The sequence below is a fragment of the Staurois parvus genome, unplaced genomic scaffold, assembly GCF_062004578.1.
Source record: "Staurois parvus isolate SC_StPar_1 unplaced genomic scaffold, SC_StPar_1.0 ptg002070l, whole genome shotgun sequence".
NCBI classification, from domain to species: domain Eukaryota; kingdom Metazoa; phylum Chordata; class Amphibia; order Anura; family Ranidae; genus Staurois; species Staurois parvus.
Window position 1 is genome coordinate 240831 of NW_028319866.1, and position 26247 is coordinate 267077.

The 26247-nt window shown below is 53.2% G+C and overlaps 1 protein-coding gene across 1 annotated transcript in view; it reads left to right on the plus strand.

Moving 5' to 3' along the window:
* The window catches only part of LOC149432873 (voltage-gated inwardly rectifying potassium channel KCNH2-like), a gene marked incomplete at its 3' end in the record, with an annotated part of 209168 nt that overhangs the window by 167505 nt on the left and 15416 nt on the right, over positions 1 to 26247 (plus strand). The window lies entirely within an intron of this gene.

The following is a 26247-nucleotide window of genomic DNA, read 5'->3' on the forward strand; positions in this document are numbered from 1 at the left end:
GAGGAGAGGGGCCCCGGGAGATGAACAGAGGAGAGGGGCCCCGGGAGATGTACAGAGGAGAGGGGCCCCGGGAGATGTACAGAGGAGAGGGGTGAGGGGCCCCGGGAGATGTACAGAGGAGAGGGGCCCCGGGAGATGTACAGAGGAGAGGGGTGAGGGGCCCCGGGAGGTGTACAGAGGAGAGGGGCCCCGGGAGGAGGTGTACAGAGGAGAGGGGCCCCGGGAGGTGTACAGAGGAGAGGGATGAGGGGCCCCGGGAGATGTACAGAGGAGAGGGATGAGGGGCCCCGGGAGATGTACAGAGGAGAAGGGCCCCGGGAGATGTACAGAGGAGAGGAGCCCCGGGAGATGTACAGAGGAGAGGGGCCCCGGGAGATGTACAGAGGAGAGGGGTGAGGGGTCCCCGGAGATGTACAGAGGAGAGGGGCCCCGGGAGATGTACAGAGGAGAGGGGCCCCGGGAGATGTACAGAGGAGAGGGGCCCCGGGAGATGAACAGAGGAGAGGGGCCCCGGGAGATGTACAGAGGAGAGGGGTGAGGGGTCCCCGGAGATGTACAGAGGAGAGGGGCCCCGGGAGATGTACAGAGGAGAGGGGCCCCGGGAGATGAACAGAGGAGAGGGGCCCCGGGAGGTGTACAGAGGAGAGGGGCCCCGGGAGGTGTACAGAGGAGAGGGGCCCCGGGAGGTGTACAGAGGAGAGGGATGAGGGGCCCAGGGAGGTGTACAGAGGAGAGGGGCCCCGGGAGGTGTACAGAGGAGAGGGGCCCCGGGAGGTGTACAGAGGAGAGGGGCCCTGGGAGGTGTACAGAGGAGAGGGGTGAGGGGCCCCGGGAGATGTACAGAGGAGAGGGATGAGTGGCCCCGGGAGATGTACAGAGGAGAGGGATGAGGGGCCCCAGGAGATGTACAGAGGAGAGGGGCCCCGGGAGATGTACAGAGGAGAGGGATGAGGGGTCCCCGGAGATGTACAGAGGAGAGGGGCCCCGGGAGATGTACAGAGGAGAGGGGCCCCGGGAGATGAACAGAGGAGAGGGGCGAGGGGCCCCGGGAGATGTACAGAGGAGAGGGGCCCCGGGAGATGTACAACAGAGGAGAGGGGCCCCGGGAGATGTACAGAGGAGAGGGGTGAGGGGCCCCGGGAGATGTACAGAGGAGAGGGGCCCCGGGAGATATACAGAGGAGAGGGATGAGGGGCCCCGGGAGATGTACAGAGGAGAGGGGTGAGGGGCCCCGGGAGATGTACAGAGGAGAGGGGTGAGGGGCCCCGGGAGATGTACAGAGGAGAGGGATGAGGGGTCCCCGGAGATGTACAGAGGAGAGGGGCCCCGGGAGATGTACAGAGGAGAGGGGCCCCGGGAGATGAACAGAGGAGAGGGGCGAGGGGCCCCGGGAGATGTACAGAGGAGAGGGGCCCCGGGAGATGTACAGAGGAGAGGGGCCCCTGGAGATGTACAGAGGAGAGGGGTGAGGGGCCCCGGGAGATGTACAGAGGAGAGGGGCCCCGGGAGATATACAGAGGAGAGGGATGAGGGGCCCCGGGAGATGTACAGAGGAGAGGGGTGAGGGGCCCCGGGAGATGTACAGAGGAGAGGGGTGAGGGGCCCCGGGAGATGTACAGAGGAGAGGGGTGAGGGGCCCTGGGAGATGTACAGAGGAGAGGGGTGAGGGGCCCCGGGAGATGTACAGAGGAGAGGGGTGAGGGGCCCCGGGAGATATACAGAGGAGAGGGATGAGGGGCCCCGGGAGATGTACAGAGGAGAGGGGTGAGGGGCCCCGGGAGATGTACAGAGGAGAGGGGTGAGGGGCCCCGGGAGATGTACAGAGGAGAGGGGTGAGGGGCCCCGGGAGATGTACAGAGGAGAGGGGCCCAGGGAGATGTACAGAGGAGAGGGATGAGGGGCCCCGGGAGATATACAGAGGAGAGGGGTGAGGGGCCCCCGGGAGATGTACAGAGGAGAGGGGTGAGGGGCCCCGGGAGATGTACAGAGGAGAGGGATGAGGGGCCCCGGGAGATGTACAGAGGAGAGGGGTGAGGGGCCCCGGGAGATGTACAGAGGAGAGGGGTGAGGGGCCCCGGGAGATATACAGAGGAGAGGGATGAGGGGCCCCGGGAGATGTACAGAGGAGAGGGGTGAGGGGCCCCGGGAGATGTGCAGAGGAGAGGGGTGAGGGGCCCCGGGAGATGTACAGAGGAGAGGGGCCCAGGGAGATGTACAGAGGAGAGGGATGAGGGGCCCCGGGAGATGTACAGAGGAGAGGGGCCCTGGGAGATGTACAGAGGAGAGGGGCCCCGGGAGATGTACAGAGGAGAGGGGCCCTGGGAGATGTACAGAGGAGAGGGATGAGGGGCCCCGGGAGATGTACAGAGCAGAAGGGCCCCGGGAGATGTACAGAGGAGAGGGGCCCCGGGAGATGTACAGAGGCACGCGGCTCATCTATACAAATGATCAGGAATGAGAAGACATTGCTAATATTCCCAACAGCCAATCAGATATCATCCTGTTCTACAATCCTGACAGCCGCGTTGTGATTGGTTGCTGCAGATTTGGTCCCTGGCATCTCCTGTGTCCCTCTCCCTGGTGGTCCTCGCTGCCCCTCCCCCCCTCCTGTGTCCTCAGGTCCAGCCATGCACAGCACATCGGCCATGCTTGTCCCAGATTCCGGCTCTATTTCTGGAAGCCGGCGGAGCCTTGGGGGGTTTTCCGATGGTTCGCATCACGCCGTCCGACCGCCCCGATGACGTCAGCTCAGCCACAAGCTGCTGATCCAGCAGGAATACCAAATCATTATTCCTGCCGCCTCCGGCACTGCAACCAGGGACTGAAACATGTGAGAGGTTACACCTGGCACCGCAACCAGGGACTAAAACATGTGAGAGGTGACACCTGGCACCGCAACCAGGGACTGAAACATGTGAGAGGTTACACCTGGCACCGCAACCAGGGACTGAAACATGTGAGAGGTGACAGTTGGCACCGCAACCAGGGACTGAAACGTGAGAGGTGACACCTGGCACCGCAACCAGGGACTGAAACATGTGAGAGGTGACACCTGGCAGCGCAACCAGGGACTGAAACATGTGAGAGGTGACACCTGGCACCGCAACCAGGGACTGAAACATGTGAGAGGTGACACCTGGCACCGCAACCAGGGACTGAAACATGTGAGAGGTGACACCTGGCACCGCAACCAGGGATTGAAACATGTGAGAGGTGACACCTGGCACCAAGCAATCCTCACCCACACCGCACATACCGAGAATTCCACCCGGCATCCAAGACAGGAGAAGTGGGATTGTGCAGAGTCCATACATACAGAATGACACCCGGCATCCGGGACAGGAGAATTAGAGGTCCAACTCTCAGGATGTCTTGGCCACTTCCTGACAGACCATGATCATCAGGTGGACATCTGAGTATTGGGATCCCACTATGGGCCCCCCATGGCCACACATCGGGTTGGTTGGAGGACATTATGGGCCCCCAATGGCCTCACATCAGGACATCTGGGTGGTTGGAAGACATTATGGGCCCCCCATGGCCACACATCAGGACATCGGGGTGGTTGGAGGACACTATGGGCCCCCCATGGTCTCACATTAGGACATCGAGGTGGTTGGAGGACACTATAGGCCCCCCAATGCCAAACATCAGGACATCGAGATGGTTGGAGAACACTATGGGCCCCCCATGGCCACACATCAGGACATCGGGGTGGTTGGAGGACACTATGGGCCCCCATGGCCACACATCAGGACATAGGGGTGGTTGGAGGACACTATGGGCCCCCCATGGCCACGCGTCAGGACATCGGGGTGGTTGGAGGACACTATGGGCCCCCCATGGCCTCACGTCAGGACATCGGGGTGGTTGGAGGACACTATGGGCCCCCCATGGCCTCACATCAGGACATCGGGGTGGTTGGAGGACACTATGGGCCCCTCCTGGCCACACATTAGGACATCGGGGTGGTTGGAGGACACTATGGGCCCCCCATGGCCACACATCAGGACATCGGGGTGGTTTGAGGACACTATGGGCCCCCCATGGCCTCACATCAGGACATCGGGGTGGTTGGAGGACACTATGGGCCCCCCGTGGCCACACATCAGGACATCGGGGTGGTTGGAGGACACTATGGGCCCCCCGTGGCCACACATCGGGGTGGTTGGAGGACACTATGGGCCCCCCATGGCCACACATCAGGACATCGGGGTGGTTGGAGGACACTGTGGGCCCCCCATCAGGACATTGGGGTGGTTGGAGGACAGTATGGGCCCCCCATGGCCACACATCAGGACATCGGGGTGGTTGGAGGACACTATGGGCCCCCCATGGCCACACATCAGGATATCGGGTTGGTTGGAGGACACTATGGGCCCCCCATGGCCACACATCGGGGTGGTTGGAGGACACTATGGGCCCTCATGGCCACACATCAGGACATCGGGGTGGTTGGAGGACACTATGGGCCCCCATGACCACACATCAGGACATCGGGGTGGTTGGAGGACACTATGGGCTCCTCATGGCCACACATCAGGACATCGGGGTGGTTCGAGGACACTATGAGACCCCCATGGCCACACATCAGGACATCGGGGTGGTTGGAGGACACTATGGGCCCCCCATGGCCTCACATCAGGACATCGGGGTGGTTGAAGGACACTATGGGACCCTCATGGCCACACATCAGGACATCGGGGTGGTTGGAGGACACTATGGGCCCCCCATGGCCTCACATCAGGACATCGGGGTGGTTGGAGGACACTATGGGCCCCTCATGGCCACACATCAGGACATCGGGGTGGTTGGAGGACACTATGGGCCCCCCGTTGCCACACATCGGGGTGGTTGGAGGACACTATGGGCCCTCATGGCCACACATCAGGACATCGGGGTGGTTGGAGGACACTATGGGCCCCCATGGCCACACATCAGGACATCGGGGTGGTTGGAGGACACTATGGGCTCCCCATGGCCACACATCAGGACATCGGGGTGGTTGGAGGACACTATGAGCCCCCCATGGCCACACATCAGGACATCGGGGTGGTTGGAGGACACTATGGGCCTCCCATGGCCTCACATCAGGACATCGGGGTGGTTGGAGGACACTATGGGACCCTCATGGCCACACATCAGGACATCGGGGTGGTTGGAGGACACTATGGGCCCCCCATGGCCTCACATCAGGACATCGGGGTGGTTGGAGGACACTATGGGCCCCTCATGGCCACACATCAGGACATCGGGGTGGTTGGAGGACACTATGGGCCCCCCATGGCCACACATCTGGACATCGGGGTGGTTGGAGGACACTATGGGCCCCCTGTTGCCACACATCGGGGTGGTTGGAGGACACTATGGGCCCCCCATGGCCACACATCAGGACATTGGGGTGGTTGGAGGACACTATGGGCCCCCCATGGCCACACATCTGGACATCGGGGTGGTTGGAGGACACTATGGGCCCCCTGTTGCCACACATCGGGGTGGTTGGAGGACACTATGGGCCCCCCATGGCCACACATCAGGACATTGGGGTGGTTGGAGGACACTATGGGCCCCCATCAGAACATTGGGGTGGTTGGAGGACAGTATGGGCCCCCCATGGCCACACATCAGGACATCGGGGTGGTTGGAGGACACTGTGGGCCCCCCATCAGGACATTGGGGTGGTTGGAGGACAGTATGGGCCCCCCATGGCCACACATCAGGACATCGGGGTGGTTGGAGGACACTATGGGCCCCCCATGGCCACACATCAGGATATCGGGTTGGTTGGAGGACACTATGGGCCCCCCATGGCCACACATCGGGGTGGTTGGAGGACACTATGGGCCCTCATGGCCACACATCAGGACATCGGGGTGGTTAGAGGACACTATGGGCCCCCATGGCCACACATCAGGACATCGGGGTGGTTGGAGGACACTATGGGCTCCTCATGGCCACACATCAGGACATCGGGGTGGTTCGAGGACACTATGAGACCCCCATGGCCACACATCAGGACATCGGGGTGGTTGGAGGACACTATGGGCCCCCCATGGCCTCACATCAGGACATCGGGGTGGTTGAAGGACACTATGGGACCCTCATGGCCACACATCAGGACATCGGGGTGGTTGGAGGACACTATGGGCCCCCCATGGCCTCACATCAGGACATCGGGGTGGTTGGAGGACACTATGGGCCCCTCATGGCCACACATCAGGACATCGGGGTGGTTGGAGGGCACTATGGGCCCCCCGTTGCCACACATCGGGGTGGTTGGAGAACACTATGGGCCCTCATGGCCACACATCAGGACATCGGGGAGGTTGGAGGACACTGTGAGCCCCCCATGGCCTCACATCAGGACATCGGGGTGGTTGGAGGACACTGTGGGCCCCCCATGGCCTCACATCAGGACATCGGGGTGGTTGGAGGACACTGTGGGCCCCCCATGGCCTCATATCAGGACATTGGGGTGGTTGGAGGACACTATGGGCCCCCATGGCCACACATCAGGACATCGGGGTGGTTGGAGGACACTGTGGGCCCCCCGTGGCCTCACATCAGGACATCAGGGTGGTTGGAGGACACTATGGGCCCCCCATGGCCTCACATCAGGACATCAGGGTGGTTGGAGGACACTATGGGCCCCCCTTGGCCCCATGCAGTGATATTCGCCCGCGTTCTCCACCCTTTGCTCTCACATTGGCCCTCCTGAGGGATCGCTCTCCAGGATCTGTGATATAATCCGTGTTTTCACCTCGCCTCGTCACGTTGGATTTGTCCTCCAGGACGCCATGTGGAGGCTGTAATCGGCCCCTTCCTCCGGGGACACAGCATATGGTGTTGTCACATCAATACGGTGCAGAGGATTCTGGGAGTCTCACACATCTCCCCACCGGGAGCGCGCCGCTGCACATCGACTCTTTACTCACCACTTCCCTGCAGAGTCCCTCTAATTGGCCTCCGCAATGGCTCTGAGGCTCGTTAGCTGCGAACGCAAAGAGAGCGCCGAGACACGGGCCACAGGAGGCTGCAGAGAGACACTGGAGGCTGAGAGAGACTGCAGAGAGACACTGGAGGCCGAGACAGACTGCAGAGAGACACTGGAGGCCGAGAGAGACTGCAGAGAGACATTAGAGGCCGAGAGAGACGGCAGAGAGACACTGGAGGCCGAGAGAGACTGCAGAGAGACATTAGAGACCGAGAGAGACTGCAGAGAGACATTAGAGGCCGAGAGAGACTGCAGAGAGACACTGGAGGCTGAGAGAGACTGCAGAGAGACACTGGAGGCTGAGAGAGACTGCAGAGAGACATTAGAGGCCGAGAGAGACTGCAGAGAGACACTGGAGGCCAAGAGAGACTGCAGAGAGACATTAGAGGCCGAGAGAGACTGCAGAGAGACATTAGAGGCCGAGAGAGACTGCAGAGAGACACTGGAGGCCAAGAGAGACTGCAGAGAGACATTAGAGGCCGAGAGAGACTGCAGAGAGACATTAGAGGCCGAGAGAGACTGCAGAGAGACACTGGAGGCCGAGACAGACTGCAGAGAGACACTGGAGGCCGAGACAGACTGCAGAGAGAGACATTAGAGGCTGAGAGAGACTGCAGAGAGACACTGGAGGCTGAGAGAGACTGCAGAGAGACACTGGAGGCCGAGAGAGACTTCAGAGAGAGACATTAGAGGCTGAGAGACTGCAGAGAGACACTGGAGGCCGAGAGAGACTTCAGAGAGAGACATTAGAGGCTGAGAGAGACTGCAGAGAGACACTGGAGGCTGAGAGAGACTGCAGAGAGACACTGGAGGCCGAGAGAGACTGCAGAGAGACATTAGAGGCTGAGAGAGACTGCAGAGAGACACTGGAGGCCGAGAGAGAGACTGCAGAGAGACCTTAGAGGCCGAGAGAGAGACTGAAGAGAGACGTTAGAGGCCAAGAGAGACTTCAGAGAGAGACATTAGAGGCTGAGAGAGACTGCAGAGAGACACTGGAGGCCGAGAGAGAGACTGCAGAGAGACCTTAGAGACTGCAGAGAGACACTGGAGGCTGAGAGAGACTGCAGAAAGACACTGGAGGCCGAGAGAGACTGCAGAGAGACACTGGAGGCCGAGAGAGACTGCAGAGAGACACTGGAGGCCGAGAGACTGCAGAGAGACATTAGAGGCTGAGAGAGACTGCAGAGAGACATTAGCGGCTGAGAGAGAGACTGCAGGGAGAGACAGAGGCCGAGAGAGACTGCAGAGAGACATTAGAGGCCGAGAGAGAGACTGCAGAGAGACAGAGGCTGAGAGAGACTGCAGAGAGACATTAGAGGCCGAGAGAGAGACTGCAGAGAGACAGAGGCTGAGAGAGACTGCAGAGAGACATTAGCGGCTGAGAGAGAGACTGCAGGGAGAGACAGAGGCCGAGAGAGACTGCAGGGAGACATTAGAGGCCGAGAGAGAGACTGCAGAGAGACATTAGAGGCTGAGAGAGACTGCAGAGAGACATTAGAGGCTGAGAGAGAGACTGCAGAGGGACAGAGGCTGAGAGAGACTGCAGAGAGACACTGGAGGCCGAGAGAGACTGCAGAGAGGTATTAGAGGCCCGAGAGAGACTGCAGAGAGACGTTAGAGGCCGATAGAGACTGCAGAGAGACACTGGAGGCCGAGAGAGACTGCAGTCTGTCTCGGCCTCTAATGTCTCTCTCTGCAGTCTCTCTCGGCCTCCAGTGTCTCTCTGCAGTCTCTCTCGGCCTCCAGTGTCTCTTTCAGCCCCTAATGTCTCTCTGCAGTCTCTCTCAGCCTCTATTGTCTCTCTCTGCAGTCTCTCTCAGCCTCTAATGTCTCTCTCTGCAGTCTGCCTCTGCAGAGAGAGACATTAGAGGCTGAGAGAGACTGCAGAGAGACATTAGGGGCTGAAAGAGACACTGGAGGCCGAGAGAGTGCAGAGAGACATTGGAGGCTGAGAGAGGCTGCAAAGAGACATTGGAGGCCGTGAGAGTGCAGAGATATTTCTCCAGAATTCAGATTTCGCGGTTTGTGACGCGGTCGGCGATGGCGCCATTCTGGGCGATGAATTGGTTAAACAGATGATATTATGTGGGGCCAATAAAAGAGGCTGGAGATGGGAAGGAGGCCGGGAGGAGATTTCCCCTGGAGGGGTGACGGGGAGTTATTGGAACTCATAGATCAGGATGTGTATCTGACAGGCGGGATCCGCGCTCCTCCTGCATTATTTATATCTCAGGTAATTGTCTCTTCATCCTCTGTACAGGGGGAGGCAGAGAACAGAGCGGCCTCTACACTGCCTGGCCTCCACAGTACAGACCTCCCGCTACATGCAGCAACTTCATTAGAAGAGGACTCTCCTCCCTATTCATTGCTGCTGCCTCCGACCCCACAACACGGCTCACTCGGCCTCCTCTCCTGTCTCTGTCCTCTCGGCCTCCTCTCCTGTCTCTGTCCTCTCGGCCTCCTTTTCCTGTCTCTGTCCTCTTGGCCTCCTCCTGTCTCTGTCCTCTCAGCCTCCTCTCCTCTCTCTGTCCTCTTGGCCTCCTCTCTCTGTCCTCTTGGCCTCCTCCAGTCTCTATCCTCTCAGCCTCCTCTCCTGTCTCTGTCCTCTCAGCCTCCTTTCCTCTCCCTGTCCTCCATCTCATCCTCTGTCCTCTCAGCCTCCTCTCCTGTCTCTGTCCTCTTGGCTTCTTCTCCTCTCCCTGTCCTTCATCCTCTGTCCTCTTGGCCTCCTCTCCTGCCTCTGGCTCTCTCAGGTTTGGCCCTTGTATAGCCCTGAGCGCCAGGCTCTCCCCATACGGAGGTCAGAGTTGGTTGTGTGGAGGCCGGGGGTGCGGTCCTCCATCGGCCTCTAGGTATGAGGCTGGATCAGGATCTGGCTGTGAATGTTGGGATTGGGCGAGGGTGGATTGTCTCTGTGTGCCCTTCATGCTGCGTGTCCTCTGTGTGTCTCCTGTGTGCCCGTCTCTGTACCCGCCTCCCGTCTCTGTACCCGCCTCTCGGCCTCTCCTGGGACGCAGGGCACAGCTGTTGTGTACGGGAGGTGCTGATCGCTCCCAGTGTGACCTGTGTGATCGGGCCGCGCTCGCTGCTGTCCGGGGATCATCCATGGGCCTGCAGGACTCCGTGCAACCGGTGAGAACATCTCCTCTACATGACTCCTCCCACTGCGCTGACAGGTCCAGAACCATCCCCCATCTCTGGCCCAGAACCATCCCCCATCTCTGGCCCAGAACCATCCCCATCTCTGGCCCAGAACAATCCCCCATCTCTGGCCCAGAACCATCCCCATCTCTGGCCCAGAACCATCCCCCATCTCTGGCCCAGAACCACCCCCATCTCTGGCCCAGAACCACCCCCCATCTCTGGCCCAGAACCATCCCCATCTCTGGCCCAGAACCATCCCCTATCTCTGGCCCAGAACCATCCCCCATCTCTGGCCCAGAACCATCCCCATCTCTGGCCCAGAACCACCCCCATCTCTGGCCCAGAACCATCCCCATCTCTGGCCCAGAACCACCCCCATCTCTGGCCCAGAACCATCCCCCATTTCTGACCCAGAACCATCCCTCATCTCTGGCCCAGAAACATCCCCCATCTCTGACCCAGAACCATCCCCCATCTCTGACCCAGAACCATCCCCTATCTCTGGCCCAGAACCATCCCTCATCTCTGGCCCAGAACCATCCCCCATCTCTGGCCCAGAACCATCCCCCATCTCTGGCCCAGAACCATCCCCCATCTCTGACCCAGAACCATCCCCTATCTCTGGCCCAGAACCATCCCTCATCTCTGGCCCAGAACCATCCCCCATCTCTGGCCCAGAACCATCCCCCATCTCTGACCCAGAACCATCCCCCATCTCTGACCCAGAACCATCCCCCATCTCTGACCCAGAACCATCCCCCATCTCTGGCCCAGAACCTTCCCCCATCTCTGACCCAGAACCATTCCTTATCTCTGGCCCAGAACCATCCCCCATCTCTGGCCCAGAACCATCCCCCATCTCTGACCAAGAACCATCCCTCATCTCTGACCCAGAACCATCCCCCATCTCTGACCCAGAACCATCCCCCATCTCTGGCCCAGAACCTTCCCCCATGTCTGACCCAGAACCATCCCCCATGTCTGACCCAGAACCATCCCCCATGTCTGACCCAGAACCATCCCCCATGTCTGGCCCAGAACCATCCCCCATCTCTGGCCCAGAACCTTCCCCCATCTCTGGCCCAGAACCTTCCCCCATCTCTGACCCAGAACCATCCCCCATCTCTGACCCAGAACCATCCCCCATCTCTGACCCAGAACCATCCCCCATCTCTGACCCAGAACCATCCCCCAGGAGACCCAGGCACTCAGCACAGGGATGGTGGGAACCCCTCATAATGGGCACAGCGGGTGTACAGACCCGGGAACTCAGCACAGGGATGGTGGGAACCCCTCATAATGGGCACAGTGGGGGTACAGACCCGGGAACTCAGCACAGGGATGGTGGGAACCCCTCATAATGGGCACAGTGGGGGTACAGACCCGGGAACTCGGCACAGGGATGGTGGGAACCCCTCATAATGAGCACAGCGGGGGTACAGATCTGGGAACTGTGAATCGAATGCAGGGATGGTGGGAACCCTTCAGCATCTACCAAGCACTATTGTCAGTTCCTGGTGGAGCTCCCCTTTTTGTTTCTTCTTGCTGCGATGGAGTTGTCCTCACTGTGGGATGACCTCAGATCCCCTGAGCCGGGGGTCCACGTTCTCTGCTCCTGGGCTGGGGGTCCACGTTCTCTGCTCCTGGGCTGGGGGTCCACGTTCTCTGCTCCTGGGGGCTCCAGCAGACGGTCAGAGAATCTGGCGTTGTGTTTGGGTTGTCCTGAGGAATCCTCCGGCTCCCGGCCATCATTAGGAGCTCCATTCCTGATGTGGGAACATCTCCCGATCCCGGAGAGCAGGAGGCGGCTCACAGATGTTCTGATAATTAGCACTTCATTATTACTGACAGCATGTGGGGAGGCGGAGCTCTGTGCCCATCGCAGTGCCAATAGATTCCCTCTATTCCCAGAGCACAGACTACGTCTGACGTTGGTCAGAGTCCACTGGGTCAAATATCAGCCAGGGTCCACCAGATCAGGCATTGGCCAGGATCCACCAGATCAGGCATTGGCCAGGGTCCACCAGATCAGGCATTGGCCAGGGTCCACCAGATCAGGCATTGGCCAGGGTCCACCAGATCAGGCATTGACCAGGATCCACCAGATCAGGCATTGGCCAGGATCCACCAGATCAGACATTGACCAGGGTCCACCAGATCAGACATTGACCAGGGTCCACCAGATCAGGCATTGGCCAGGGTCCACCAGATCAGGCATTGGCCAGGGTCCACCAGATCAGGCATTGACCAGGGTCCACCAGATCAGACATTGACCAGGGTCCACCAGATCAGACATTGACCAGGGTCCACCAGATCAAACATTGACCAGGGTCCACCAGATCAGGCATTGGCCAGGGTCCACCAGATCAGGCATTGGCCAGGGTCCACCAGATCAGGCATTGACCAGGGTCCACCAGATCAGACATTGACCAGGGTCCACCAGATCAGACATTGACCAGGGTCCACCAGATCAGGCATTGACCAGGATCCACCAGATCAGGCATTGACCAGGATCCACCAGATCAGGCATTGGCCAGGATCCACCAGATCAGACATTGACCAGGGTCCACCAGATCAGACATTGACCAGGGTCCACCAGATCAGACATTGGCCAGGGTCCACCAGATCAGACATTGGCCAGGGTTCACCATATCAGACATTGGCCAGGGTCCACCAGATCAAGCATTGGCCAGGATCCACCAGATTAGACATTGACAAGGGTCCACCAGATCAGACATTGACCAGGGTCCACCAGGTCAGACATTGGCCAGGGTCCACCAGGTCAGACATTGACCAGGGTCCACCAGGTCAGACATTGGCCAGGGTCCACCAGGTCAGACATTGACCAGGGTCCAGCAGGTCAGACATTGGCCAGGGTCCACCAGATCACAGATTAGTTGAGATTCGCCAGGTCAGATGTTAGTTGGGGTCCTCCAGGTCAGATATTGATTGAGGTCCTCCAGGTCAGACGTTAGTCAGAGTCTGCCATATCCGATATTGGTTGACATCTGTCAGATCAGATATTAGTCGGTGTCCACTAGGTCAGATATTGGTTGAGGTTCTCCAGGTCAAACATTAGTCCTGGTCTGGTTTGGTCTCGGTATCTGTCCCCATTCTGTATGTATGGACTCTGCACAGTCCCACTTCTCCTGTCCTGGATGCCGGGTGTCATTCTCGGTATCTGTCCTCATTCTGTATATGTGGGTGGTGTTGCTGGCACTGGGTGGGCCCCGGAGGGGGTTGGTATTGGGGTTGGGTGCAGATCTCGGTCACGTCTCCTCAGTACTTTGTTCCGGATTGATGTCTGAGATTCGATCGATCTCTGGCGGTGGAGCGGGGGATGGAGTTGGATCCTCTGGAGGGGAGATGAGAGGAGATGCCATGTCGGGGCCGATGTTCCGGCTCTGTGATGTGCAGATCTCGGTATCCATCCTCCTCCTACTCCTCATCCTCATCCTACTCCTCCCTCTCCTCCTCCCTCCTGCCCGATAGACGACCCAGCAGAGGTGGAGGAGATGAGAAATCACCAGGGTGCGGACAGCCTGCCAAGGCCCCAATAAAATGTAATGAAGGTTGGGGTGCAGGGGTCAGTGGTATGTAACAGAGTTCATAGCTCATTATTAGGTACTGCAGAGTGCAGGGGTCAGTAGTACATGACACAGAGTGCAGGGGTCAGTAGTACGTGACACAGAGTGCAGGGGTCAGTAGTACGTGACACAGAGTGCAGGGGTCAGTAGTACGTGACACAGAGTGCAGGGGTCAGTAGTACGTGACACAGAGTGCAGGGGTCAGTGGTACGTGACACAGAGTGCAGGGGTCAGTGGTATGTGACACAGAGTTCATAGCTCATTAGTAGGTACTGCAGAGTGCAGGGGTCAGTAGTACATGACACAGAGTGCAGGGGTCAGTAGTACGTGACACGGAGTGCAGGGGTCAGTAGTACGTGACACAGAGTGCAGGGGTCAGTAGTACGTGACACAGAGTGCAGGGGTCAGTAGTACGTGACACAGAGTGCAGGGGTCAGTGGTACGTGACACAGAGTGCAGGGGTCAGTGGTATGTGACACAGAGTTCATAGCTCATTAGTAGGTACTACAGAGTGCAGGGGTCAGTAGTACATGACACGGAGTGCAGGGGTCAGTAGTACATGACACAGAGTGCTGGGGCCAATAGTACGAGAGTGCAGGGGTCAGTGGTACGTGACACAGAGTGCAGGGGTCAGTGGTACGTGACACAGTGCAGGGGTCAGTGGTATGTGAGATAGAGTGCAGGGGTCAGTGGCACGTGACGCGGAGTGCAGGGGTCAGTGGCACGTGACGCGGAGTGCAGGGGTCAGTGGCACGTGACGCGGAGTGCAGGGGTCAGTGGCACGTGACGCGGAGTGCAGGGGTCAGTGGCACGTGACACAGAGTGCAGGGGTCAGTAGTACGTGACACGGAGTGCAGGGGTCAGTAGTAAGTAATGCAGAGTTCAGAGGACAGTAGTACCTAGTACAGAGTGCAGGGGTCAGTAGTACATGACACGGAGTGCAGGGGTCAGTAGTACATGACACAGAGTGCATGGATCAGTAGTAAGTAATGCAGAGTTCAGAGGACAGTAGTACCTAGTACAGAGTGCAGGGGTCAGTGTTATGTAATGAAGAGTGCAGGGGTCAGTAGTACGTGACGCAGAGTGCAGGGGTCAGTAGTACGTGACGCAGAGTGCAGGGGTCAGTAGTACGTGACGCAGAGTGCAGGGGTCAGTAGTAAGTAATGCAGAGTTCAGAGGACAGTAGTACCTAGTACAGAGTGCAGGGGTCAGTGTTATGTAATGAAGAGTGCAGGGGTCAGTAGTACGTGACGCAGAGTGCAGGTGTCAGTAGTAAGTAATGCAGAGTTCAGAGGACAGTAGTACCTAGTACAGAGTGCAGGGGTCAGTGTTATGTAATGAAGAGTGCAGGGATCTGTAGTAACGCAGAGCACAGGGGTTAGCACAGCGCAGAGGTCAGTAGTAAGTAACATAGAGTTCAGGGGTTGGTAGTTTGCAGCACAGATTTTGGAGGTCAGTAGTGAGTAGCGCACACTCCTGGGGTCAGTCGTATGTAACATAAGGCGCAGGGGTCATTAGTAACACTGTATACAGGGCTCAGTAGTGTAATATAGAGGGCAGGAGGGAGGCAGAGGAGTAAGAAAGGCAGAGTGCAGGGGTTAGTAGTATATAATGCAGAAGTGTGTAACCCATAGTGCAGGGTCAGACTCAGGAGTTTGTAATACAGTGCAGTAGTAATAATAGAGTGCAGGGGTCAGTAGTGTGTAATACAGAGTGCAGGGGTCAGTAGTGTATTATACAGAGTGCAGGGGTCTGTAGTGTGTAGTACAGAGTGCAGGGGTCAGTAGTGTGTAATACAGAGTGCAGGGGTCAGTAGTGTATTATACAGAGTGCAGGGGTCTGTAGTGTGTAGTACAGAGTGCAGGGGTCAGTAGTGTGTAATACAGAGTGCAGGGGTCAGTAGTGTATTATACAGAGTGCAGGGGTCAGTAGTGTGTAATACAGAGTGCAGGGGTCTGTAGTGTGTAGTACAGAGTGCAGGGGTCTGTAGTGTGTAATACAGAGTGCAGGAGTCAGTAGTGTGTAATACAGAGTGCAGGAGTCAGTAGTGTGTAATACAGAGTGCAGGGGTCTGTAGTGTGTAGTACAGAGTGCAGGGGTCAGTAGTGTATTATACAGAGTGCAGGGGTCAGTAGTGTGTAATACAGAGTGCAGGGGTCTGTAGTGTGTAATACAGAGTGCAGGGGTCAGTAGTGTGTAGTACAGAGTGCAGGGGTCAGTAGTGTGTAATACAGAGTGCAGGGGTCAGAGTGCAGGAGTCAGTAGTGTATTATACAGAGTGCAGGGGTCAGTAGTGTGTAATACAGAGTGCAGGGGTCAGTAGTGTGTAATACAGAGTGCAGGGGTCTGTAGTGTGTAATACAGAGTGCAGGGGTCAGTAGTGTATTATACAGAGTGCAGGGGTCTGTAGTGTGTAGTACAGTGTGCAGGGTCAGTAGTGTGTAATACAGAGTGCAGGGGTCAATAGTGTGTAATACAGAGTGCAGGGGTCTGTAGTGTGTAATACAGAGTGCAGGGGTCTGTAGTGTGTAATACAGAGTGCAGGGGTCTGTAGTGTGTAATACAGAGTGCAGGGGTCAGTAGTGTGTAATACAGAGTGCAGAGGACAGTAGTGTGTAGTACAGAGTGCAGGGGTCAGTAGCGTGTAATACAGAGTGCAGAGGTCAGAAGCGTGTAATACAGAGTGCAGAGGTCAGAAGCGTGTAATACAGAGTGCAGGGGTCTGTAGCGTGTAGTACAGAGTGCAGGGGTCTGTAGCGTGTAGTACAGTGTGCAGGGTCTGTAGCGTGTAATGTACAGAGTGCAGGAGTCAGTAGCGTGTAATACAGAGTGCAGGGGTCAAACGTGTTTTAAGCAGAGCACAGTGGTGCAGCGGCACCTGACAGAGCAGGTGAAGTCCTCCCAGGTCTCCCTTCTCTGCAATGCCTTTTGCTGCCTCTGAGGTCTGAGGTCCTGCAGGGGGTCACAGTCTGTCACATGGCCATGATTGACGAATGCCTGACCCTCGGCATAGAAGGTCCAGTCATATCAACGGAATGTGTGAGCACAGACAGTTTGTATGAATGAATGTTCAGAAGGTGACGGTTCCACGTGAGGACACGCTCTTCTTTCAGAAATGGCGCAGGTGGCGGGGTGCGCGTCCTGTGTGCGCAGACAGATAACATTGTTGGTTGGTACAATGACACGGCACTACAATGGCCGCCACGCCACCATTCACCGAGCGAGCCACCAAAGTGGCCAGATAAGCACAACACATCTATTTTTAGCCCTGTACCCACTGTCCCCCCCCCCCCCCCACTCATTTTAGTGTATTAATACACCAGAGGCAGCGCAGGCACGTGGCGGGTGGCTGGGGACATTTTTTGGGAGTCCCCAGACAGTCCTGCGTCTTCACTTTGTTCTGTGCTGCATGCATCATTGGGATCACAAAAGTGACTCCAAATTCTGCTGCTGGAAGCATTATCCTTGACACCTGAAAGCATTCCCAACGTTCCCACCTGGAACCATTCCCAATGTTACAAACATAACCACAAACAATGAAACACTCCTACAAATATAACCACAAACAATGAAACACTCCTACATATATATATATAACCACAAACAATGAAACACTTCTACAAATATAACCACAAACAATGAAACACTTCTACAAATATAACCACAAACAATGAAACACTTCTACAAATATAATTGCAAACAATGTAACACTCCTACAAATATAACCGAAAACAATGCAACACTTCTACAAATATAACCACAAACAATGAAACACTCCTACAAATATAACCGCAAACAATGCAACACTCCTACAAACATAACCACAAACAATGAAACACTCCTACAAATATAACCGCAAACAATGCAACACTTCTACAAATATAACCGCAAACAATGCAACACTCCTACAAATATAACCGCAAACAATGCAACACTTCTACAAATATAACCGCAAACAATGAAACACTCCTACAAATATAACCGCAAACAATGCAACACTTCTACAAATATAACCGCAAACAATGAAACACTCCTACAAATATAACCGCAAACAATGCAACACTCCTACAAATATAACCGCAAACAATGCAACACTCCTACAAACATAACCACAAACAATGCAACACTTCTACAAATATAACCGCAAACAATGCAACACTCCTACAAATATAACTGCAAACAATGAGACACTCCTACATAGATAGCCACAAACAATGAGACACTCCTACATATATAACCGCAAACAATGAAACACTCCTACATATATAACCGCAAACAATGAAACACTCCTACATATATAACCGCAAACAATGAGACACTCCTACATATATAACCGCAAACAATGAAACACTCCTACATATATAACCGCAAACAATGAAACACTCCTACATATATAACCGCAAACAATGAAACACTCCTACAAATATAACCGCAAACAATGAAACACTCCTACAAACATAACCGCAAACAATGAGACACTCCTACATATATAACCACAAACAATGCAACACTCCTACATAGATAGCCACAAACCATGCAACACTTCTACAAATATAACCACAAACAATAAAACACTCCTACAAATATAACCACAAACAATGAAACACTCCTACATATATAACCGCAAACAATGCAACACTCCTACAAACATAACCGCAAACAATGCAACACTCCTACATATATAACCGCAAACAATGCAACACTCCTACAAACATAACCGCAAACAATGAAACACTCCTACATATATAACCGCAAACAATGCAACGCTCCTACAAACATAACCGCAAACAATGAAACACTCCTACATATATAACCGCAAACAATGCAACACTCCTACAAACATAACCACAAACAATGAAATACTCCTACATATATAACCACAAACAATGAAACACTCCTACATATATAACCGCAAACAATGAAACACTCCTACAAACATAACCGCAAACAATGAAACACTCCTACATATATAACCACAAACAATGCAACACTCCTACATATATATATATAACCACAAACAATGCAACACTCCTACATATATAACTGCAAACAATGCAACACTCCTACATATATAACCGCAAACAATGAAACACTCCTACAAACATAACCGCAAACAATGAAACACTCCTACATATATAACCACAAACAATGCAACACTCCTACATATATAACCACAAACAATGAAACACTCCTACAAACATAACCACAAACAATGCAACACTCCTACAAACATAACCACAAACAATGAAACACTCCTATAGTGTTTGGTGAATGCTGGAGAGGTGAACCCTCTGATAGTTGACATCATCTCTGTGCCAGCATTCCAATATTCTAGGAGAACAGAATATTTAGTCCACTTTTAGGTGGACTGTCCCTTTAAGAAGCTGTGCTGCACACAATGTGAATTGTAGAGTCGGCGGCTCCTTCTCCCTCGTCACATTTCTTCCTCGCTGCGTCTTGTCAGCCAGGTTGGGGCAGGTGGTGGAGCGCAGTGATGGCGGGAAGCCTCATACAAGGTGGGAGGGAGCTTGTGTGCGAGAAGTAATGAAACGATAAATAAAGCGGAGGAGCGCGGCGCGGAGAACGTTCCCCATTACTGCTGGAAGACAAAGAAATAAAATCCCACAACGTGAGCGCCGAGCGATCTCTGGATGGTCATAAACCGCATTAACCCTCTATAGTGAGGAGGAAGAATTGTCTCCAGTCCGGAGTACCTCCACAGGGACAGTATACCCCACTCTGGGGGAGTCTATCTACATGGACCCCCACCAACTCCCATCACAGGCGTTGTAGAGGGGTTGTAGATCATTGTAGAGGAGTTGTAGAGCATTGTAGAGGAGTTGTAGAACATTGTAGAGGGGTTGTAGATCATTGTAGAGGAGTTGTAGAGCATTGTAGAGGAGTTTTAGAACATTGTAGAGGGGTTGTAGAGCATTGTAGAGGAGTTGTAGAACATTGTAGAGGAGTTGTAGAGCATTGTAGAGGAGTTGTAGAGGAGTTGTAGAGCATTGTAGAGGAGTTGTAGAGCATTGTAGAGGGGTTGTAGAACATTGTAGAGGAGTTGTAGAACATTGTAGAGGGGTTGTAGAACAATGTAGAGGAGTTGTAGAGCATTGTAGAGGAGTTGTAGAACATTGTAGAGGGGTTGTAGAGCATTGTAGAGGAGTTGTAGAACATTGTAGAGGAGTTGTAGAACATTGTAGAGGGGTTGTAGAGCATTGTAGAGGAGTTGTAGAGCATTGTAGAGGAGTTGTAGAGCAATGTAGAGGAGTTGTAGAACATTGTAGAGAGGTTGTAGAGCATTGTAGAGGAGTTGTAGAGGGGTTGTAGAGCATTGTAAAGGGGTTGTAGAGCATTGTAGAGGGGTTGTAGAGCATTGTAGAGGGGTTGTAGAGCATTGTAGAGGAGTTGTAGAGCATTGTAGAGGGGTTGTAGAGCATTGTAGAGGAGTTGTAGAGCATTGTAGAGGAGTTGTAGAGCATTGTAGAGGAGTTGTAGAGCATTGTAGAGGAGTTGTAGAGCATTGCAGAGGAGTTGTAGAGCATTGCAGAGGAGTTGTAGAGGGGTTGTAGAGCAATGTAGAGGAGTTGTAGAGCAATGTATTGGCACTGTAGAGGAGTTGTAGAGCAATGTAGAGGGGTTGTAGAGCATTGTAGAGGGGTTGTAGAGCATTGTAGAGGAGTTGTAGAACATTGTAGAGGGGTTGTAGAGCATTGTAGAGGAGTTGTAGAGCATTGTAGAGGAGTTTTAGAGCATTGTAGAGGAGTTGTAGAGGGGTTGTAGAACATTGTAGAGGGGTTGTAAAGCATTGTAGAGGGGTTGTAGAGGGGTTGTAGAGCATTGTAGAGGAGTTGTAGAGGGGTTGTAGAGCATTGTAGAGGGGTTGTAGAGGGGTTGTAGAGCATTGTAGAGGGGTTGTAGAGCATTGTAGAGGGGTTGTAAAGCATTGTAGAGGGGTTGTAGAGCATTGTAGAGGAGTTGTAGAACATTGTAGAGGGGTTGTAGAACATTGTAAAGGAGTTGTAGAGCATTGTAGAGGAGTTGTAGAGCATTGTAGAGGAGTTGTAGAGGGGTTGTAGAGCAATGTAGAGGAGTTGTAGAGCATTGTAGAGGAGTTGTAGAGCAATGTAGAGGGATTGTAGAACATTGTAGAGGGGTTGTAGAGCATTGTAGAGGAGTTGTAGAGCATTGTAGAGGAGTTGTAGAGCAATGTAGAGGAGTTGTAGAGCAATGTATTGGCACTGTAGAGGAGTTGTAGAGCAATGTAGAGGGGTTGTAGAGCAATGTAGAGGGGTTGTAGAGCATTGTAGAGGAGTTGTAGAGCATTGTAGAGGGGTTGTAGAGGAGTTGTAGAGCAATGTATTGGCACTGTAGAGGAGTTGTAGAGCAATGTATTGGCACTGTAGAGGAGTTGTAGAGCATTGTAGAGGGGTTGTAGAGCGTTGTAGAGCATTGTAGAGGGGTTGTAGAGCAATGTAGAGGAGTTGTAGAGCATTGTAGAGGGGTTGTAGAGCAATGTAGAGGAGTTGTAGAGCAATGTATTGGCACTGTAGAGTGCACACACTCCGCTGATCCTGCTATGGAATATGGCAGCACAGTGCTAGGAGAGTGACAACACACTTCACAAACTGCACTCCTACAACCCCCTTCTGTCTCCCCTGCCAGGGTTCTCTAGGTCCGGGTCACACAAGCGGTTTTATGGAAGCTCTCCTTACAATTTTTGCTACTATGAACACCTAATCTGCAGTCAATGACAAGTCCATGCCCAGGGGAGGACTGACAACTCATGGGGCCCTTGGGCAATAGGGGATCATGGGGCCCCTGTGTCCTTGCCCAAACTCAAAAAAGCCTATGAAAAAGATACTAGGGGAATCTCATGGGGCCCCCTACCGACCCCGGGCCCTCGGGCAGTGCCTGAGTTCATGTCCTCAGTCCGCCCCTGTCCATGTCCCAGACGTCTCCAGTGATTGGTGGCTCCGTGGCTGACCAATGACTTTTGTAGTGTCACCATCTGTAGTACTTACTTGTGTCAGTTCATTGTGTGAAATTCAGACTCATGAATTTGGGTGTTCCGAAGCAAATTGGAACTTCAATGATATTGTGGCCCTTCCAATTCCCTTCTGGAGAAAGTGACCAAAAAATGTTCCAAAGGACGTCCCAGCCTTTGTCTTATATCTGCTGTACCATGACTGCCAGTCCCACCAAATCTCCCCCCTTCCATCCTGGTGGCCCCAGTAGGATTTTTGAAGGAAGTGTCTCAGGCAATTTTCTGGTCCAGGAGCCTCCCAAACCATTCTGCACAATTTGGTATCACTTGGGTCACATTCAGCTGGACACTTCTGTTCTAATGAGTGCCACGTAGACTCCCCAAGATTTATATCTACATACAGTGGGGATGGAAAGTTTGGGCACCCCAGCTAAAAATGTGTATTAATGTGCATAAAGAAGCCAAGGAAAGATGGAAAAATCTCCAAAAGGCATCAAATTTTAGATTAGACATTCTTATAATATGTCAACAAAAGTTAGATTTTTTTTCCATCATTTACACTTTCAAAATAACAGAAAACAAAAAAATGGCGTCTGCAAAAGTTTGGGCCCCCTGCAGAGTTAATATCTTGTACGGCCCCCTTTGGCAAGTATCACGGCTTGTAAACGCTTTTTGTAGCCAGCCAAGAGTCTTTCAATTCTTGTTTGAGGTATCTTTGCCCATTCTTCCTTACAAAAGTCTTCCAGTTCTTTGAGATTTCTGGGCTGTCTGTCACGCACGGCTCTTTTAAGGTCTATCCATAGATTTTCAATGATGTTGAGGTCAGGAGATTGTGAAGGCCATGGCAAAACCTTCCGTTTACGCCTCTTGATGTAATCCCCCGTGGATTTCGAGGTGTGTTTAGGATCATTATCCATTTGTAGAAGCCATCCTCTCTTTAACTTCAGCTTTTTCACAGATGGCATCAAGTTACCATCCAAAATTTGCTGAGATTTTATTGAATCCATTTTTCCTTCTACTCGTGAGATGTTCCCCGTGCCACTGGCTGCAACACAACCCCAAAGCATGATTGATCCAACCCCATGCTTCACAGTTGGACAGAGGTTCTTTTCATTCAATTCTGTGCCCCTTCTTCTCCAAACGTACCTTTGCTCATTCCAGCCAAAAAGTTCAATTTTAACCTCATCGGTCCACAGAACTTGTTTCCAAAATGCATCAGGCTTGTCTATATGTTCATTTGCAAAGTTCAAACGATGATTTTTGTGGTGAGGACGTAGAAGAGGTTTTCTTCTGATGACTCTTCCATGAAGACCATATTTGTACAAGTATCTCTTTATAGTGGAATAGTGACCACAACTCCAGTGTCTGCCAGATCTTTCTGGAGGGATCGTGCAGTCAAACGTGGGTTTTGAATTGTTTTTCTCACAGTCCTGCGAGCTGTTCTGTCTGATATTTTTCTTGGTCTTCCAGATCTTGCTTTAACTTCCACTGTTCCTGATGACTGCCATTTCTTAATGACATTCCGAACAGAGGATATTGACATCTGAAAACGCTTTGCTATCTTCTTATAGCCTTCTCCAGCTTTGTGAGCGTCAACTATTTTCAGTTTCAGTTTTCTAGACCACTGCTTAGAAGAACCCATGGTGCTGATTGTTGGGGCAAGGTCAGATGAGTCGGGGCATTTAAAACCTTTGAGATTGACATCACCTGGTCTTCCCAGACGATGATTGAGAACAATCCATGACACTGGCAGGTCTCAGCTTGGCAAAGGGGGCAGTGCATGCTATAAATTCTGCAGGGGGCCCAAACTTTTGCAGACGCCATTTTTTTGTTTTCTGTTATTTTGAAAGTGTAAATGATGGAAATAAAATCTAACTTTTGTTGACAGATTATAAGAATGTCTAATCTGTAATTTGATGCCTTTTGGAGATTTTTCCATCTTTCCTTGGCTTCTTTATGCACATTAATACACATTTTTAGCTGGGGTGCCCAAACTTTCGATCCCCACTGTAGACATCCTTCATCCAATCACCATGGGATGTGTCAAGGCAGATGTTGATTGCCCAAGTCCAGGATGGGAGGTGTGAAAGCTGTGTTACCACACTGTTATAGCTCCATAATCCCATCCGTGGATGTTAATCCTTCCATTCAAATGACTAAGTGTGTGAAGTGTTGTCAGACAGCCGCTGTAGAGATGATAAAACCACATTATATGTTGAAAACAGATGGTGCTGAAGGCCCCCACTCCCCCGTTCAGTGATGGTTTTTCCACTTTGACGTAGATGGACTGTTTCGTGCCTCTTGTGAACCATCTGCCTTGACACGTTCGTTGGTGATTAGGTTGATGCTGGTGCTGCCCACGTGGATATAAATGTTGGAGTATCTTCCCAATATTGACCAGGACTGGAGAAGCAGCTTGGAGAAGCTATGGAACGTCCTAAAAATGTTCGAACAGGTCCAGTTCAATGTAACTACTGCTGGTATCAGGGGTGGACTGACCATTCGAGCACTCGGGCACTGCCCGAGGGCCCGGGGTCAGTAGGGGGCCCCATGAGATGACCCTGGTACCTTTCATTGGCTTTTTCATAGGCTTTTTTGGGTGTGGGCGAGGACACAGGGGCCCCATGATCCCCTATTGCCCGGGGGTCCCATGAGTTGTCATTCCGCCCCTGGCTAGCATGACCATGACCTGGATTATGGAGAACCTTCACAGGCAGGACTTTGAACCATATTTCTGCTCTGTAGTCAGGGCTGGAACAAGGGGTGGGCAAGAGGGGCAGCTGCCCTGGGTGCAGAGAAGCAAGGGGGCAAAGAACAGATGCAGGGTAGCACACTCTTTCTATGGCATGTACTGTATTGACAATGGGGGAAGGGGGTACAATTCCGGATCCTTGCCCTGGCCACTGGCCAACCCTGTCCCAGTACTGTCTGTAGTACACATTTTTTTTTTTGCAAATTACAACTTTTTGAGGTTTACAAATGTTTTAAAAGTTGTTTCCAACCAAAATGGATAAACCTTTAGAAGTTTGTTCATCTCTACTTCCTAGATATTGTTCGTTACAGCTTCAGCTTTGTATCGGGTACCAATCACCAGAGGTCTGTAGGAGCTACACAATTGGTGCCGTGGTCCTTGGTGCACTTCTCTGCATTGATGGCTCCCACTGTGAGCTCTCTTCCTCCTCCCACCTAGGCACCTCCCTCCTCATTCATTACCTGACATCAGGGGTGTCAAACTCAACGTCATCGCTGCATCAGCATTATGGTTGCCCTCAAGGGCTGGTTGTATCTGCGAGACTAGATGTCCAGAGCTCTATGGGGCTGGTTGTATCTGCGAGACTAGATGTCCAGAGCTCTATGGGGCTGGTTGTATCTGCGAGACTAGATGTCCAGAGCTCTATGGGGCTGGTTGTATCTGCGAGACTAGATGTCCAGAGCTCTATGGGGCTGGTTGTATCTGCGAGACTAGATGTCCAGAGCTCTATGGGGCTGGTTGTATCTGCGAGACTAGATGTCCAGAGCTCTATGGGGCTGGCTGTATCTGCGAGACTAGATGTCCAGAGCTCTATGGGGCTGGTTGTATCTGCGAGACTAGATGTCCAGAGCTCTATGGGGCTGGTTGTATCTGCGAGACTAGATGTCCAGAGCTCTATGGGGCTGGCTGTATCTGCGAGACTAGATGTCCAGAGCTCTATGGGGCTGGCTGTATCTGCGAGACTAGATGTCCAGAGCTCTATGGGGCTGGTTGTATCTGCGAGACTAGATGTCCAGAGCTCTATGGGGCTGGTTGTATCTGCGAGACTAGATGTCCAGAGCTCTATGGGGCTGGTTGTATCTGCGAGACTAGATGTCCAGAGCTCTATGGGGCTGGTTGTATCTGCGAGACTAGATGTCCAGAGCTCTATGGGGCTGGTTGTATCTGCGAGACTAGATGTCCAGAGCTCTATGGGGCTGGTTGTATCTGCGAGACTAGATGTCCAGAGCTCTATGGGGCTGGTTGTATCTGCGAGACTAGATGTCCAGAGCTCTATGGGGCTGGTTGTATCTGCGAGACTAGATGTCCAGAGCTCTATGGGGCTGGCTGTATCTGCGAGACTAGATGTCCAGAGCTCTATGGGGCTGGTTGTATCTGCGAGACTAGATGTCCAGAGCTCTATGGGGCTGGTTGTATCTGCGAGACTAGATGTCCAGAGCTCTATGGGGCTGGTTGTATCTGCGAGACTAGATGTCCAGAGCTCTATGGGGCTGGTTGTATCTGCGAGACTAGATGTCCAGAGCTCTATGGGGCTGGTTGTATCTGCGAGACTAGATGTCCAGAGCTCTATGGGGCTGGTTGTATCTGCGAGACTAGATGTCCAGAGCTCTATGGGGCTGGTTGTATCTGCGAGACTAGATGTCCAGAGCTCTATGGGGCTGGCTGTATCTGCGAGACTAGATGTCCAGAGCTCTATGGGGCTGGTTGTATCTGCAAGACTAGATGTCCAGAGCTCTATGGGGCTGGTTGTATCTGCAAGACTAGATGTCCAGAGCTCTATGGG